The following is a 16,780-nucleotide window of genomic DNA, read 5'->3' as shown; positions in this document are numbered from 1 at the left end:
TACAAGGCCACCTGACCTGCATCCTGAGAAACCTGTATGCAGGTCAGGAAGCAACAGTTAGAACTGGACATGGAACAACAGACTGGTTCCAAATAGGAAACAGAGTACATCAAGGCTGTATATTGTCACCCTGCTTATTTAACTTATATGCAGAGTACATCATGAGAAACACTGGGCTGGAAGAAGAACAGGCTGGAATCAAGATTGCCAGGAGAAATATCAATAACCTCAGATATGCTTATGACACCACCCTTATGACAGAAAGTGAAGAGGAACTAAAAAGCCTCTTGAAGAAAGTGAAAGAGGAGACTGAAAAAGTTGGCTTAAAGCTCAACATTCAGAAAACTAAGACCATGGCATCTAGTCCCATCACTTCATGGAAAATAGATGGGGAAACAGTGGAAACAGTGTCAGACTTTATTTCGGGGGGCTCCAAAATCACTGCAGATGGTGATTGCAGCCATGAAATTAAAAGATGCTTACTCCTTGGAAGAGAAGTTATGACCAACCTAGATAGCATATTCAAAAGCAGAGACATTACTTTGTCCACAAAGTTCCGTCTAGCCTAGGCTATGGTTTTTCCAGTGGTCATGTATGGATGTGAGAGTTGGACTGTGAAGAAAGCTGAGCACCTAAGAATTGATGCTTTTGAACTGTGGTGTTGGAGAAGATTCTGTTGTTCCATGTCCAGTTCTAACTGTTCCTTCCTGACCTGCATACATGTTTCTCAAGAGGCAGGTCAGGTGGTCTGGTATTCCCATCCCTTCAAAATTTTCCACTGTGTGTGTTGATCCATACAGTCAAAGGCTTTGGCATAGTCAATAAAGCAGAAGTAGATGTTTTTCTGGAACTCTCTTGCTTTTTCAATAATTCAACAGATGTTGGCAATTTGATCTCTGGTTCCTCTGCCTTTCCTAAATCCAGTTTGAACATCTGGAATTTCACAGTTCACGTATTGTTGAAGCCTGGCTTGGAGAATTTTGAGCATTACTTTACTAGCATGTGAGATGAGTGCAATTCTTTCATAGTTTTAACATTCTTTGGCATTCCCTTTCTTTGGGATTGGAATGAAAACGGACCTTTTCCAGTCTTGTGGCCACTGTTGAGTTTTCCAAATTTGCTGGCATATTGAGTGCAGCACTTTCACAGCATCATCTTTCAGGATTTGAACTAGCTCAACTGGAATTTCATCACCTCCACTAGCTTTGTTCATAGTGATGCTTTCTAAGGCCCACTGGACTTCTCATTCCAAATGTCTGGCTCTAGGTGAGTGATCACACGATCGTGGTTATCTGGGTCATGAAGATCTTTTTTGTATACTTCTGTGTATTCTTCCCATATCTTCTCAATATCTTCTGCTTCTGTTAGCTCCATACCATTTCTGTCCTTTATTGTGCCCATCTTTGTATGAAATGTTCCCTCGGTATCTCCAATTTTCTTGAAGAGATCTCTAGTCTTTCCCTTTCTACTGTTTTCCTCTATTTCATTGGATTAATCACTGAAGAAGGTTTTCTTATCTCTCCTTACTATTCTTTGGAAGTCTGCATTCAAATGGGTATATCTTTCCTTTTCTCCTTTACCTTTCATGTCTTTTCTTTTCTCAGCTTTTTGTAAGGCCTCCTTGGACCATCATTTTGCCTTTTTGCATTTCTTTTTCTTGGGGATGGCCTTGATCACTGCCTCCTGTACAATGTCACAAGCCTCCATCCATAGTTCTTCAGGCACTCTGTCCATCAGATCTAATTCCTTGGATCTATTTGTCACTTCCACTGTAAAATCGTAAGGGATTTGATTTAAGTCATACCTGAATGGTCTAGTGGTTTTCCCTACTTTCCTCAATTTACACCTGAATTTGGCAATAAGGAGTTTGTGATCTGAGAGTTAGCTTCCAGTCTTGTTTTTGCTGACTGTATAGAGCTTTTCCATCTTTGGCTGTAAAGAATATAATCAATATGATTTCAGTATTGACCATATCATGATGTCCATGTGTAGAGTCTTCTCTTATGTTATTGGAAGAGGGTTTTTGCTATGACCAGTGTGTTCTCTTGGCAAAACTCTGTTAGTGTTTGACCTGCTTCACTTTGTACTCCAAGGCCAAATTTGCCTGTTACTCTGGGAGTTTCTTGACTTCCTACTTTTGCATTCCAGTCCCCTATAATGAAAAGGATATCCTTTTTGGGTGTTAGTTCTAGAAGGTCTTGTAGGTCTTCATAGAACCGTTGAACTTCAGCTTCTTCAGCATTACTGGTTGGGGCATAGACTTGGATTACTGTGATATTGAATGGTTTGCCTTGGAAACAAACAGAGATCATTCTGTTGTTTTTGAGATTGCATCTCCAAGATGACAGAGTAGAAGGACATGTGCTCATCTTCTCCTGCAAGAACTCCATAATTACAACTTGCTGCTGAACAACCGTCAACAGAAGAATGTTGGATCCCACCAAAAAAAGATACCCCATGTCCAAGGCCAAAGGAGAAGCCCCAGCAAGACTGTAGGAGGGGTGAAATCACATTTAGAATCAAACCCCATACCCAGCAGAAATGCTCAGAGGGCTCAAACAAACCTCTCTGTACCAGGACCCAGAGACCCCACAGAGACTGAGCCAGAACTGTGTTTGAGTGTCTCCTGCAGAGATACGGGTCAGCAGTGGACTGCTGCAGGGGCAGGGGCTCTGGGTGCAGTAGACCTGGGTATGAGATAAGCCCTCTTGGAGGAGGTAGCCATTAACCCCACCATAGAGCTGCCAGAACTTACACAGGAACGGGGAAACAGATTCTTGGAGGGCACAAACAAAACCTTGTGTGCACCAGGACCCAGGAGAAAGGAGCAGTGACCCCACAAGAGACTGACCCAGACTTGCCAGGGAGTGTCCAGGAGTCTCTGGCAGAGGCGTGGGTTGGCGGAGGCCTGGTGCAGGGTCAGCATCACTGAGTGCAGCAGTAGGGGCATAGGATCTTTTGAAGGAGGTCACCATTATCTTCATTACCTCCACCATAGTTTGGCCTCAGGTCAAACAACAGGGAGGGAACACAGCTCCACCTATCAACAGAAAATTGGATTAAAGATTTACTGAGCATGGTCCAGTCCATCAGAACAAGACGGGATTTCTTTGGAAGGAATGATGCTAAAGCTGAAACTCCAGTACTTTGGCCACCTCATGAGAAGAGTTGACTCATTGGAAAAGACTCTGATGCTGGGAGGGATTGAGGGCTGCAATTCATGGGGTCGCAAAGAGTCAGACACGACTGAGTGACTGAACTGAACTGAACTGACTCTCCCATCAGGAAGCTTCCATAAGCCTCTTATCCTTCTCCATCAGAGGGCAGACAGAATGTAAACCACAACCATAGAAAGCTAACCAATCTGATCACATGGACCACAGCCTTGTCTAACTCAATGAAACTATGAGCCATGCCATGTAGGGCCACCCAAGACAGACAGGTCATGGTGGAGAGTTCTGACAAAACATGGTCCACTGGAAAAGGGAATGGAAAACTACTTCAGTATTTTTGCCTTGAGAACCCCATAAACAGTATAAAAAGGTTAAAAAGATAGGACACTGAAAGATGAACTCCCCGGGTTGGTAGGTGCCCAATATGCTGCTGGACATCAGTGGAGAAGTAACTCCAGAAAGAATGAAGAGGTGGAGCCAATGCAACAACACCCAGTTGTGGATGTGACTGGTGATGGAAGTAAAGTCCGATGCTGTGAAGAGTAATATTGCATAGGAACCTGGAATGTTAGGTCCATGAATCAAGGAAAATTGAAAGTGGTCAAACAGGAGATGGCAAGAGTGAACATTGACATTTTAGGAATCAGCTAACTAAATTGACTGGAATGGGTAAATTTAATTAGATGACCATTGCATCTACTACTATGGGCAAGAATCCCTTAGAAGAAATGGAGTAGCCATTATAGTCAACAAAAGAGTCCAAAATGCAGTACTTGGATACAATATTTTTAAAGACTAGATAACTGTGGGAAAGACTAGAGATCTCTTCAAGAAAATTAGAGATATCAAGGGAACATTTCATGCAAAGATGGGCTCAATAAAGGACAGAAATGGTATGGACCTAACAGAAGCAGAAGATATTAAGAAGAGGTGGCAAGAATACACAGAAGAAATAAACAAAAAAGATCTTCATGACCCAGATAATCACGATGGTGTGATCACTCATTTAGAGCCAGACATCCTGGAATATGAAGTCAAGTAGGCCTTAGAAAGCATCACTACGAACAAAGCTAGTGGAGGTGATGGAATTCCAGTTGAACTATTTCAAATCCTGAAAGATGATGCTGTGAAAGTGCTGCACTCAATATGCCAGCAAATTTGGAAAACTCAGCAGTGGCCACAGGACTGGAAAAGGTCCGTTTTCATTCCAATCCCAAAGAAAGGCACTGCCAAAAAATCCTCAAACTACCACACAATTGCACTCATCTCACATGCTAGTAAAGTAATGCTCAAAATTCTCCAAGCCAGGCTTCAGCAATACATGAACCGTGACCTTCCAGATGTTCAAGCTGGTTTTAGAAAAGGCAGAGGAACCAGAGATCAAATTGCCAACATCCACTGGATCATGGAAAAAGCAAGAGAGTTCCAGAAAAACATCTACTTCTGCTTTATTGACTATGCCAAAGCCTGTGTGGATCACGATAAACTGTGGAAAATTCTGAGAGAGATGGGAATACCAGACCACCTGACCTGCCTCTTGAGAAATCTGTATGCAGGTCAGGAAGCAACAGTTAGAACTGGACATGGAACAACAGACTGGTTCCAAATAGGAAAAGGAGTACATCAAGGCTGTATATTGTCACCCTGCTTATTTAACTTATATGCAGAGTACATCATGAGAAATGCTGGACTGGAAGAAACACAAGCTGGAATCAAGATTGCTGGGAGAAGTATCAATAACCTCAGATATGCAGATGACACCACCCTTATGGCAGAAAGTGAAGAGGAGCTAAAAAGCCTCTTGATGAAAGTGAAAGAGGAGACTGAAAAAGTTGGCTTAAAGCTCAACATTCAGAAAATGAAGATCATGGCATCTGGTCCCATCACTTCATGGGAAATAGATGGGGAAACAGTGGAAACAGTGTCAGACTTTATTTTGGTGGGCTCCAAAATCACTGCAGATGGTGATTGCAGCCATGAAATTAAAATATGCTTATGCCTTGGAAGAAAAGTTATGACCAACCTAGATAGCATATTCAAAAGCAGAGACATTACTTTGCCGACTAAGGTCCATCTAGTCAACGCTATGGTTTTCCCTGTGGTCATGTATGGATATGAGATTTGGACTGTGAAGAAAGCTGAGCACCGAAGAATTGATGGTTTTGAACTGTGGTGTTGGAGAAGGCTCTTGAGAGTCCCCTGGACTGCAAGGAGATCCAACCAGTCCATTCTGAAGGAGATCAGCCCTGGGATTTCTTTGGAAGGAATGATGCTAAAGCTGAAGCTCCAGTACTTTGGCCACCTCATGCGAAGAGTTGACCCATTGGAAAAGACTCTGATGCTGGGAGGGATTGGGGGCAGGAGTAGAAGGGGACGATAGAGGATGAGATGTCTGGATGGCATCACTGACTCGATGGACGTGAATCTGAGTGAACTCCGGGAGTTGGTGATGGACAGGGAGGCCTGGCGTGCTGCGATTCATGGGGTTGCAAAGAGTCGGACATGACTGAGTGACTGAAATGAACTGAACTGAACTGATTTAACCAATTGCCTTTGGATGGATTTGATTGACCCCAGTATAGGGCTTCCCTGGTAACTCATACTTGGTAAAGAACCTGCCTACAGTGTGGGTTCAATCCCTGGGTTGGGAAGATCCCCTGCAGAAAGAAATGGCAACCCACTCCAGTATTCTTGCCTGGAGAATTCCAAGGACAGAGGAGCCTGATGGGTTACAGTCCATAAGGTCACAAAAGAGTCAGACATGACTGAGTGACTAACACACACAGAATGTTATACACATTAAACAGGGGTGGGTGAGTATTTGGAAACAGGATACATTAGGAAATATCCTAACAGTTTAAAGTTTTCATGACTAAAATAGGTTCTAATGATCAGAACAGACCTGAAAGCAGAGTGGCAGGTGGGGTTGGGAGTACAAGATCTTATTACTACCAAAAGAACAAGGTCCTTCCTAGGGCAGTTATGAAACATACTGTTGTTGTACCAAATGAGTAACTGCAATTCATTTTCAACAGTGAAAGGGTAGCTTACACATAAAAAGGTCACTGTCACTCTGTGAAAAGAAAATAACTGGAGTAGCTTAGCTAAAGCAAAATAAAAACAAAATGGTTTCAGAACAACCTCTTATACTCATTTGAGCTTTATTGACCATTCACTAAAATGGTCCAAAATAAATCAGAAGACCATGGCAAGTTGTAGCTGTGTTAATGATGAAAGGTATTTACTAGTAAACGATATTTACTGTTTAAATTCAGCAGTCAAAAGAACCCCTTTGTAAACAAGGTGAAAATGCAAAATTTATGTGTATTCCTTCTAGACTGCATTACTCTTTGGAAAAATATTATCAATTAGAATGTTGGTATCACTGCTACCTTTTCCTTCACTTTTGCATCATGGTGATAAACTAAAGCTCTTATTTTCTGGGCACATTCTTCTACATACAACAGGTAAAACAGTGAACCTTCCATGAAAGTTGGCTAAATAGCTAAATGGTCTTTTTTTGTTGAGGCAGTTCATTATATTCTGAAACAGTGTAAGAAACTAATGGAAACAAGAGGTTTTGAGTTTTAGCTAAACAATACTATTTCCTTGGCCTGATGTGATGAGCCAACTCATTGGAAAAGACCCTGATGCTGGGAAAGATTGAAGGCCAAAAAGAAGGGGATGACAGAGAATGAGATGGTTGGATGGCATCACCGACTCAATGGACATGAGTTTGAGCAAGCTCTGGGAGATAGGACAGGGAAGCCTGGCATGCTGCTGTTCATGGGGTCGCAAAGAGTCAAACACAACTGAGTGACTGAACAAACAAAGAATGCAGTCATTTTTTCTCATTAAGATCCATCATATAGTTATCATAGAAACTCATTAATTCTATATAGTCATCATAGAAACTTATTAATTCACAAATTGCTAACAGCACACACAGTGTGCCAGGCAGAGGGCTGAGCAGATGAATATGACAGCGTCCTTCTTCTACAGGGCATTCTACAACAAGACAACTTATATTCCCTTGAAAATACCACAGCTTTTAATGATCTTGCTCATTTCTTCCATTTTTTTGTGTTTTCTCCCTGGACTGTAAGTTCATGAGGACAAGCACGACGTCATGCTATACTCACTGGTTTATCTTGACACTCAGCCCGACATCAGGCACATAAATACTAGCATTTCAGTGGATACTAAGATATATTGAACATAAAGAGGTCAAGTATAGAAGATGTGATGATATAAGTACCCCCAATTGAACAGAGACACAAAAATTATAATTTATTATTACAAGGAGACTTTTTCAAACTGGTTTTCAAAAGTAAAATATGTTCATTACAGAAAATTTAGGTAATTCATATAGGCAAAAAGACACAAAAAAGAAGGAAAAACCACTTCTAATATTGCTCAGAGATAATTCCTGTTAATATTTTGGGATAAATCTTTCCTTCCAGATCTGTCTGACAAATCCATGTATCTGTATAGACAAAACAAATATGCAAGAACTTACTGGGGTACCAAGAAGTCCATCTGTCATGGCTGGATTTTCAGACAAATTCAAAAGCAGTTTCAAAACTTGAACCTGAAACAAGAAAAATATTGGGTTATTTCAGACAACCAAGCATGGATTTTCTCTCTCCCTGGCATACTGTCTCCCAACTATGTCCATATTTTAAAGTCCTACCTGTTCTTCAAGGCTTGATTCAAATTCTCTCCATTCCAAGAAGTCTTCTCAATTCATCTTATTTAAAACCTTAGTTTTTCAATTATACTTACAGGCAGACAGGGAGAAAATATTCAATGTCTTCACTACCCACCACTGACTGGCCCACACAAATACCTAACACAGGGTAAGTTTAACATGTTATGTAAATAATCTTTATTATGTTTACTATTAAGTAAAATATGATCTTTGGAACCAAAAAGCAATCTCTCAAAGTTCAGTTTATTTCTACTTAAAGCATGAAAATTTGGGGATAGTTTGGTACTTTTTATTAGCTTACTGTTATTCCTGGTACGATCATTTTTAGGTGAAAAAATTTTAAATCATTTAAATAGACAATGATATAAATATCAGTAAAAACATGTTAACTTATATTGGACTGGCTAAACTATTAGCATTCTTTTTTACATTTTAATTAATTTATTTTTAATTGGAGCATAACTGCTTTGCAATATTGCATTGGTTTCTGCCAGACAGCAACATGAATCAGCCATAGGTATATATATATATATATATATATATATATATATATATATATATGTCCCCTCCATCTTGAAACTCTCTCCCACCTCTCACCCCATCCTACCCCTTTAGGTTGTCACAGAGCATCAGGTTTGAGCTCCCTATGTCATACAGAAAATTCCCACTGCCTATCTATTTTACATATGGTAATGTATATATTTCCATGTTACTCTCTCCATATATCTCACCCTCTCCTTCCCCACCCTGTGTCCACAAGTCTGTTCTGTGTCTGTGTGTCCATTGCTGTTGCAAGTAGGTCTGTCAGTGCCATCTTTATAGATTCCATACACGTGTTAATATTAAATATTTGTCTTTCTGACTTACTTCACTCTTACAATAGGCTTTAGGTTCATCCACCTCATTAGAACTGACTCAAATGTGTTCCTTTTTATGGTTGAGTAAAATTCCATTGTATATATGTTCCACAGTTTCTTTATCCATTCATCTGTTGATGGATATCTAAGTTGCTTCCATATCCTAGCTATTGTAAATAGTGCTGCACTGAACATTGGGGTACATGTGTCTTTTTTCAATTATGGTTTCCTCAGGGTATTTGCCCAGTAGTGGGATTGTTGGGTCATATGGTAGTTTTAGTTCTAGTGTTTTGAGGAATCTCCATACTGTCCCCCATAGTGGCTGTATCAATTTGCATTCCCACCAACAGTGTAAGAGAGTCACCTTTTCTCCACACCTTCTTCAGCATTTGTTGTTTGTAAAATTTTTGATGATGGCCATTCTGACCGGTGTGAGGTAAGAATATACACACTACAAACTCATTGTAGTTTTGATTTGAATTTCTCTAATAATGAGCAATGTTGAGCATCTTTTCATGTATTTATTAGCCACCTATGTTTCTTCTATGAAGAAATGTCTGTCTAGGTCTTCTGCCCATTTTTTGATGGGATTGTTTGTTTTCCTGATCTTGAGCCATATGAGCTGCTTGTATATTTTGGAGATAAATACTTTGCCAGTTGTTTCATTGGCCATTATTTTCTCCCATTCTGAGGGCTGTTTTTAATCTTCTTTATTGTTTCCTTTTCTGTGCATAAGCTTTCAAGTTTAATTAGGTCCCATTTATTTATTTTTGCTTTTATTTCCATTACCCTAGGAAATGGGTCATAGAGGATCTTGCTGTGATTTATATCAAGGAGTGTACTGCCTATGTTTTCCTCTAAGAGTTTTATAGTTTCTGGCCTTACATTTATTAATAAGCCTTTAATCCATTTTGATTTTTTTTGTATATGGTGTTATGAGGTGTTTTGATTTCATTCTTTTACATGTAGCTGTCCAGTTTTTCCAGCACCACTTATTGAAGATGCTGCCTTTTCTGCATTTTATATCCTTGCCTCTTTTGTCAAATATATGGTGCCCATAGGTGCATGTATTTCTCTCTGGGCTTTCTTATCTTGTTCCATTGGTTTATATTTCTGGTTTTGTGCCAGTATCATATTGTCTTAATGACTGTAGCTTTGTAGTATACAAATTTCAATTACATTTGAGATAACCACATAGTCTTAGGGGAAAAAACTTATAATTACCAAAGGGTAATGGTGAATGGAAGGGTTATAATAGGAGGTTGGGATTAACTTACACCAATGATACATATAAAATACATAGTCAGCATGGACGTATGTTACCAAGGGTGGGTACTAACCAATCTGTAATAATCTATATGTGAAAAAGCCAGATATGAATAGATACCTGCATGGGTACAAGTGAACAAGATTCTGTACTTCTAGAGGAAACACAACACTGTAAGTAGAATTTACTCCAATAAAAAGTACAAATTAATTCAAAATAAAACAATTACTAAAGAGACACAAGCTTTTGGTGGCTTCTACTCTCACATTCCACTCTAATTTACAACCAGGAACTAGGACTAACCCTAAGACTCTGGTTGCTGCTGCTGCTAAGTTGCTCCAGTCATGTCCGACTCTGTGCGACCCCAGAGACGGCAGCCCACCAGGCGCCCCGTCCCTGGGATTCTCCAGGCAAGAACACTGGAGTGGGTTGCCATTTCCTTTTCCAATGCATGAAAGTGAAGAGTGAAAGTGAAGTCGCTCAGTCATGTCCGACTCCTAGCGACCCCATGGACTGCAGCCTACCAGGCTCCTCCGTCCATGGGAGTAGTAAGTCTAGGGATAGAAGAATTCCTGCAATACTGTGGCCATGCTCTAAATAGCAACTCTATAACTATTGCTCATGGACACTTTGTATTCACAGGGAATACTGGGCTCTAAATGATACCTGTATTTAAAATTTTTTCAGGGGAAACAAATAGAAAATAATTTTTTTAAAAACCTGAGCACACTATGAAAAAGAAACTTTTATAGTAAATTCTACTCACCGTGTTTTAAAAAATAGCCCATAAAAACTTGCTGAATGTCATAAACTATGATAGACATGAAATCAAAACCACAACGAAGGATCACGCTGCACCAGTGTGAAAGGCTATCATGAAATATCTATGAAGAATAAATAGTGGAAAAGGCATGGAGAAAATGGAACACTGTTATGGTGTTGCTGCTGCTACTGCTGCTGCTAAGTCGCTTCAGTCGTGTCCGACTCTGTGGCTCCCCCGTCCCTGGGGTTCTCCAGGCAAGAATACTGGAGTGGGTTGCCATTTCCTTCTCCAATGCATGAAAGAGAAAAGTGAAAGTGAAGTCGCTCAGTGGTGTCCGACTCCCAGTGACCCCATGGACTGCAGCCCACCACCAGGCTCCCCCGTCCACGGGATTCTCCAGGCAAAAGTATTGGAGTGGGGTGCCATTGCCTTCTAGTGCCATGTAAATGATAAGAGTCAATACAGAGAGGAATAAGAAACTGCATTTAAGAGATGAAGATAGACCTACCATAAAAGCTTGCAGAACCACCCTCCAAAGAGTAATTGAGGAGAAAATCAGATTTTTGAAATGAACAGGTATAGATGAACATATACATACTACTCTTTAAAAAATAATCAAGAAGAACCCAGTATAGGATGAGGACCCCTACTCAGTACTGTATAATAAACTATATGGGAAGAGAACCAGAAAAAGGACATGTACACATCTATGTGTAAGTGAATCATGTTGCTCTATACCTAAAAAAAAAAAAAAAAAAGCTACATACTACAATATTGTAGGGTTTCCCTGATAGCTCAGTTGGTAAAGAATCCGCCTGCAATGCAGGAGACCACAGTTTAATTCCTGGGTCGAGAAGATCCACTGAAGAAGGGATAGGCTACCCACTCCAGTATTCTTGGGCTTTCCTAGTGGCTCAGTTGGTAAAGAATCCACCCACAATGTGGGAGACCTGAGTTCGATCCCTGGGTTGGGATGATCCCCTGGAGAGGGGAAAGGCTACCCACTCAAGTATTCTGGCCTGGAGAATTCCATGGATTGTATAGTCCATGGGCTCGCAGAGTTGGACACGACTGAGCGACTTTCAGTTCACAATATTGTAAGTCACCTAATCACCAATACAAAATACAAATTACAAAAAGAGAATGCAACTCTATTCCCCTTAGGCCTTGGTGACCTGGGCTGCTGTCACATCCCTGAAGCCTGAGCAGGCTTGGATCCCAAGGATGGACTGTCATGGGGCTGATGGAGCTGGGGAGGATGTGCCAGCTAATGAGCCCTGCCCCATGGATCTGATGTGCCTATTCCCCTCTGCATGGGCTCATGACCTCCAGATCCAAGCAGGTCCTCCTACAGTGAAACTATGCCTACTGCACCCAAAGGATGTGGAGCCTCTGTGCTCGAAGAGCTTCGAAAAGCCGCATGGGCCCCATGTCTCCTGGTGGTTGGGTCCCCACCTCCAGCCTCCTTCTTTAGGGTCACCCCACCTATGGATGAAAGCACCCTCCAAGAGTCGTGTTACAGGATCTGGAATGTTTCCAGGGGATAGGAGTAAGGAAGGAAGAAGGAATGCAATACAAACCCTGGGTGTTTCTTCTGGCATATTCCACCCTAATTGACAATCTAGGAACAGTACTTTCCCTAAGGCACTGGTTCTCCCAGTAACCAGAGTGGGGCATAAAGACATGCTGCGGCCTTTGGTCATTTCCCATAACAACAACCAATGCTCATGGGCACTTAGCATTCACAAGGCCTGAGGGGCTGTAAGTTAAAAAACACCTGCCCTCAAGAAATGTCCTAGGGGAGGTCATTGGGAAAATATTAAAACAGGGAAACCATTCAAGAAGCCAACTAGAATAAGTATGTTTTTAAAAAAATCACCTGAAAAGATGTCAACATCACTGAATATGAAAGAAATGCAAATAATCAGTACTTCAAGGAGGTAATCACCTCACACAAGTCAGAATGGCCATAAGCAGAAACTCTACAAACAGTAAATGCTGGAGAGGTTGTGGACAAAAGGGAACCCTCTTACACTGGTTCTGGGACTGGAAACTGAGAGTAGCCACTCTGGAGGACAGCATGCAGCTTGCTTAGCAATGAAAATGAGAATGAAATTAGACTACTCCCTAACACCATACACAAAATAAACTCCAAACAGATTAAAGATTTAAATAAAAGGACAGATACTATGAAACTCTTGAGGGAAAAAGCAGAACAAGCTTTGACATAAAATGCAGCAAGTTCTTTTTTGATCCACCTCTTAGAATCATGAAAAATAAAACAAAAATAAACAAGTGGGACCTAATAAACCTAAAAGCATTTTCACAGCAAAGGAAACCATCAGTGAAAAAGACAACCCTCAGAATGGAAAAAATTCTTGCAAATGAAGAACACATACAAACAACTTGCACAGCTCAATATCAAAAAATAAACAACCCAATAAAAAATTAGCCAAAGATCTAAATGCAGATTTCTCCAAAGACGGTCATGCTGTGCTGTGCTGTGCTATGCTAAGTTGTTTCAGTCATGACCGACTCTTTGCAACCCTATGGACTATAGCCCCCCAAGCTCCTCTGTCCATAGGATTCTCCAGATAAGAATACTAGAGTAGGTTGCCATGCCCTCCTCCAGGGGATCTTCCTGAACCAGGGATTAAACTCACGTCTCTTATGTCTACTGCATTGGCAGGCAGGTTCTTTACCACTAGTGCCACCTGGGAAACCCACAAGGCAAATCAAATGTAAAAAAAACCTACAACAATAAATTCTGCAGAGGGTGAGGAGAGAAGGGAACCTCCCTACACCATTAGCGGAACTGTAAATCAGTACATTCACTAAGGAGAGCAGTATGGAGATTACTAAAGATAGAAGTACCAAGTGACCCAGCAATCCCACACTTAGACACAGATCCAGAGAAAACCAAAATTTTAAAAGACAGCAGCACTCCAAAGATCATGGCTGCATTAGGTACAATAGCCAAGATATGGAGGCAACCTAACTGCAGAAGGACAAATGAATAGATACAGAAGATGGGGTAGATATACACATTGCAATATTACTCAGACATAAAGAAGGATGAAACAACGCCATTTCCAGTTACAGGGAAGAAACTAGAGATGATCATACTAACTGAAATAAGACAGGGAAAGATGACTATCATAGGCTATCACTTTTGGTAAAATCTAAAAATGGATACAAATGAACTTTACAGAAGAGAAACAGCCTCACAGACTTAGAAAAGAAACTTCAGGTTACCAAAAAGGAAAGGGGGGGACAGGGAGTAATTAGCTGGTTCAGATCAATATACACACCTTAAAACAGGTGTTGAAGGGCTCTTAAGAGTCACAAGTCTTACAGGGCTGTAAATGTCACCTGCCCTCAAGAAATGTCCTGGAGTAAATCATCAGAAAATAATCCAAAACAGGGCCAACTTTCAAGAAGCCAGTCTCAAGAGAGAAATTTACTCACAAGGTGTACAATAATAAAAGCACATGGAAAGATACTCCACTAATTATTAAATCAATACCAATCAAAACAACAATGAGGTACCACCTCACATTGATCATAATGGCCATCATCGAACACATTTACAAAGAATAAATACTGCAGAGAATGTACAGAAAAGGGAATCCTCCTACCATCTTGGTGGGAATGTAAAAGGTGAAGCCACTATGGAAAAACAGTATGGAGGTTTCTTGAAACACTAAACACAGAGGTAGCATATGATCCTGCAGCCCCATTCCTGGGCTTAGATCCAAAAATTTATCATTCAGAATGACATGTACACCTGATTTTCAGGGTAGTACTATTTAAAATAGCCAAGACATAGAATCCACCAAAATGTCCATTGACAGCAATATGAAGACTAACCGGTGCATCTACACACTGGAATACTATTCAGCCATAAAACAGAAAGAAATAAAGATATCGGCAGCAGCATGGATGGACTGAGAAATTATCATACTAAGTGAGGTAAGTCAGAAAGAAAAAGACAGATATCATAAAATATCACCTACAGGTAGAATCTATAAACTCATACCAATGAACTAATTAACAAAAGAGAAACAGACTTACATACTGAGAAAGCCAAATTATGATTATCTAAAGAAAGTTAGAAGGGAAGCATAAATTAAGAGTTTGGAATGAAAATATACACACTAATATATATCAAGCTGATAATGGAAAAGGAACTACTGAATAGAACAGGGAACTCTACTAAACAAACGATGTTACCTATATGAGGAAAAAAAGCAGAAATAGATATACATCTATACATAACTGCTTCAAGTTCCTATACACCTAAAACAAACAAAACATTGGACATCAACTCTACTCCAATATAAAATAACAATTAAATTGCAAGAAAGATGATCTGAGCTCAGTCTAGGGGAAACCAGACAGTGATGACCCTATGAATTAGATATGTAATAGGCTATGATATTAATAGGATACCACCAAAGATTTTCACTCAGCAGAATACAGAGTAGCAACCCATTCAAAGGTACCCAACCTCATATGAATGCAACAAGATTAAGAGAAGAAAAAGGACCACAGGTTAATCAGGGCAACACCCTCAATTCAGATGTGGGAAATGTCAGAGGGGACAAGACACGTTACAGGAAAAGAGCAGATATGGAGTTTCTGGGTACACATGATCCTAACCCATGGGAATGGCTTGTGTGTGTACATTTCAATCAGTCATGTCTGATTCTTTGAGACCCCATGGACTGTAGCCCACCAGGCTTCTATGTCCATGGAGTTCTCCAGGCAAGAATCTTCCCAATCCAGGGACTGAACCCATGTCTCTTGTGCCTCCTGCATTGGTAGTGAGTTCTTTACCACTAGTGCCACCTGGGGAGCAGATGGCTTGAAACCCACACAATCCCCAGACCCTGCTCATTTGACCTTTGACCATGACCACCTCCCTTCTGACCCCTGACTCCCAACCTCAGACCTTTGTCCTCTGACCCTTGAGCTTATGACAACTGACTCTAACCTCTGACATCTGACTTCTGGCTCTTGACCTCTGTTGTTGCTTGGTCGCTCAGTCATGTCCGTCTCTTTGTGACCTCATGGACTGCAGCACACCAGGCTTTCCCGTCCTATAGCATCTCCTCGAGCTTGCCCAAACTCATGTCCATCAAGTTGGTGATGCCATCCAACCATCTCATTCTCTGTCATCCACTTCTCCTCCTGCCTTCAATATTTCTCAGCATTAGGGTCTTTTCTAAATGAGTTGGCTCTTTGCATCAGGTGGCCAAAGTATTTGGAGCTTCAACTTCAGCATCAGTCCTTCCAATGAACACCCAGGACTGATCTCCTTTGGGATGGACTGGTTGGATCTCCTTGAAGTCCAAGGGACTCTCAAGAGTCTTCTCCAACACCACAGTTCAAAAGCATCAGTTCTTTGGCTCTCAACTTTCTATATGGTCCAACTCTCACATCCATACATGACCACTGGAAAAACCATAGCTTTGACTATTGGCAAAGTAATGTCTCTGCTTTTTAATATGCTGTCTAGGTTGGTCATAGCTTTTCTTCCAAGGAGCAAGTGTCTTTTAATTTCATGGCTGCAGTCACCATCTGCAGTGATTTTGGACCCCATTACCTCTGACCCCAGTCCTAATCTATACCCCTCTCCATCTAATCAAATAACATACAAACAGCAAAAAATAATAATAATAATTAAGCTTCACACACCAGACGAATCATGCACCAGATGAACACAGAATGAAGTCAACACCAAAGACGAAAAATTTATCTATTTGTCACCACCTGACCCTTCAGGAATTTGCCTTCTCCAGCTGGCTTCCCTGCAGATCTGGAAGTTAATTGTGACCTATGACCCCCAAGACCCTTAGCCACGGACTGTTGACCACTGACCATTGAACTCTAACTAGGAACCCTGCCATTTGACCTCTAATCCTCAATCCTCTTGACCTTGGACTGTCTGACCTTCTATATCTGAGCCTTGACCTTTGACCCCATGCCCTGCCCTATGAACTTTGA

At 40.9% G+C, this 16,780-nt stretch overlaps 1 long non-coding RNA gene across 1 annotated transcript in view; it reads right to left on the bottom strand.

The window, feature by feature from the left end:
* The window catches only part of LOC120881483, a 10,522-nt gene extending 2,758 nt beyond the window's left edge, over positions 1-7,764 (bottom strand). Inside the window, exon 1 of the long non-coding RNA XR_005725315.1 lies at positions 7,693-7,764. This is a non-coding gene — a long non-coding RNA (uncharacterized LOC120881483). The remainder of the gene's footprint in view (positions 1-7,692) is intronic.
* Between the last annotated feature and the right edge of the window lie 9,016 nt (positions 7,765-16,780).

This window comes from Oryx dammah, unplaced genomic scaffold (genome assembly GCF_014754425.2).
Source record: "Oryx dammah isolate SB20612 unplaced genomic scaffold, SCBI_Odam_1.1 HiC_scaffold_23, whole genome shotgun sequence".
NCBI classification, from domain to species: Eukaryota; Metazoa; Chordata; class Mammalia; order Artiodactyla; family Bovidae; genus Oryx; species Oryx dammah.
The sequence above is the reverse complement of the archived record's forward strand: the minus strand, read 5'-3'. Positions and strand labels throughout refer to the sequence as shown.